Source organism: Mastomys coucha, chromosome X (assembly GCF_008632895.1).
Source record: "Mastomys coucha isolate ucsf_1 chromosome X, UCSF_Mcou_1, whole genome shotgun sequence".
NCBI classification, from domain to species: domain Eukaryota; kingdom Metazoa; phylum Chordata; class Mammalia; order Rodentia; family Muridae; genus Mastomys; species Mastomys coucha.
In genome coordinates this window covers 121500782-121503212 of record NC_045030.1, presented here as the reverse complement: position 1 = coordinate 121503212, position 2431 = coordinate 121500782, and the positions used below count along the sequence as shown (strand labels likewise).

Here is a 2431-nt window from a genome sequence, read left to right as displayed (position 1 = left end):
AGAACTGGAGTTTTATTGTCTTGCCTAAGGGTAGTCTGAACAGCATTTGTTTTATTAGTAACATTGCAGAGGAACTTTTCTGACCATTCCAATGTTGTAAAATTATCTATTTACAATAAACAGCCTTTAACATTTAAGGTTTCACCATAGCTTTGTCTAGGACTGTCTTCTTGCTCATCCCAACGGCTTCTCTCAGCAGTGTGGGTAAGTTTCCATCATCAGGTTCCTCTGGTGCACACATCTCCATAACAGCAATGGTAATCAACACTTACATGACCAGCAATGACGTCTACAATTCCATTTACGACTGATCCAAATTTCACTTCCAGAAATGTCACTGTTCATTTCTTCGCTTCGTTTTAGTCTTTGCTGATCAATATTTGGGTGATCATTTTTGTAAAATATCATGTGGGTGACAGGGAGATAACATACCTTATGCTTTTGCAGCATGTTTATTATGGATTATCTCTCTCTCTTCAATCTCTATCTGCTCATATAGCCACTTGTGGTCATATTGGCACTTGGACCCACATTTGGTAGAGCCACAAGTGGGGCAGGCATAGAAGCATCCCAAGCAGTCTTTGTCTAAGAAGTCGCAGAGGTCCATGCCACTGAAATTCAGCAGGCCCTGGTTGTCATACACCTTACTCTTTGCTGTAATAATTTGTCTGTCGGAAGCAGCACTTGCATTTTTGGTGAGATTTCTTTTCTCCTTTTTACCACTTTCTGGAGCAAATTCAGTTTGCTTTCCTGGGTTTTTAAACTGTAGTGACCTCAGAGATTTAGCAGTCCTTCCATCTGACTTGGGTTTCTATCTCTGGCTGGCATCTGAATCAACACCCACACTTCCATTGATGATCTGGGTACATTTTGGGCAAAGCTTCCAACCAGGTACGAGCTGTCTTCCAAACTTTGCACTCAGAAAAGTGACATCATCTAAGTCAATTACATGCAGATTATTTTTGGCTAGCTTCTTGTGTATGTTAAATGGGTCACAACATGACTTCAATAACTTCAAATCTGTCAATATAAATTTTTACATGATGGAGATAAATTGTATTATTTCCAGAAAGTGTCATTCCAGTTCTAAGCTGAAGTAAAAGGATGTCATTTGATGACAATTCTTTCAATGTCTTGAAACCTGTGTGCTGAGTGTAGAAGGTTTTATGGCAGTCGTGTGTGGTACAAAGCTGAACACAGATCCATCGTCCTTGAATCTATATTTTCCCCTATTTTATTTTGTCTAGAAATCTCTTTGGTAGGTTAATAGCCACATGGCCCAGTCCATCTGAGCTGCCACTGGTCTCCTTAGGGCTACAGAAGTACCATAACTGCACAGGCCAAGCTTGGTTTCCCACACCACCACCTGCTCCTCACAGACCGGGTTTGTAGTTTTTTTTTTTTCTTTAAATATTTTATTTAATTTTTTTAAATCCACATTAACTGAGAAAATTCACACTAATATTTTTGTTTTCTAAAACTACACTCCTTTTTTTTCAGGGTAACTATGGATCCATGGTCTCACACAGTCAAATTCAAATGGTTTCTCTTTTCAAGATGTGTAACGTACACAAGAAACAACTAGGAATATAGACTCATATACCTGCTATACCATACAAAAACATTTTTCCATTACTCTTGGGCTTAGAACTTATTTGGACATTCATATGTGATCTTCTCAAAATGTTAACTTTAAACTTGTACAATTTGACATTTTAAAGACTTTCTTCTAGCTTCTTTCTATTATTTGTCTATTTATGATCTCCTTTCTTTTGCATTTGTCTTTCCCATTTCAATTATGTATATCACTTCTTGACAAATTTTATAATCTCTCAATTTTATTTCATGATACAATAGAAAAAGTGGTCAATTTATGCATTCTAGAAGATTGATATTTTCCATGTAGAACGAAAAATATGTATAAAGAAAAAATCCTTATGTCTTGATATAGAATTTGTAATTATACATTCCCAGAAACAATAGCAAGATCATCACAGCAGTCAAAGACTAAAGATAAGAAGATGGTAATTAGAAAAAATAAAAATGTAAATACAAAACTGAATATAATTACAGTTTTCTGAAGTCACTTTAAAAAATAATATAGAGTTTAACTTATGTATATTTTTTATTGTTAAATAAAAACATGATAAACCTTACAAAGGTAATCACTAAACATTCATATACATATATATATATATATACATACATGTAAATATATGCATATACATATAGATACATGTATATATAGTATAATGTATATACATGCACAAATTTAGAGGATAAAAGCAATAAAAACACAATTGAAACAAAAACAACAGAGATAAGGATGCAAACAAGGAAGAATAAACTTAAAAACATTTGCATTTAAGGAAATGCAAATCAAAACAACCCTGAGATTCCACCTCACACCAGTCAGAATGGCTAGGATAAA

At 34.4% G+C, this 2431-nt stretch overlaps 1 pseudogene across 1 annotated transcript in view; it reads right to left on the bottom strand.

The window, feature by feature from the left end:
• Window positions 1-388: 388 nt before the first annotated feature.
• The window catches only part of LOC116093398, a 140411-nt pseudogene continuing 138368 nt past the window's right edge, over window positions 389-2431 (bottom strand). The window contains exon 2 of the transcript XR_004119707.1: window positions 389-1190. The product of XR_004119707.1 is annotated as an ARL14 effector protein pseudogene (transcript). The remainder of the gene's footprint in view (window positions 1191-2431) is intronic.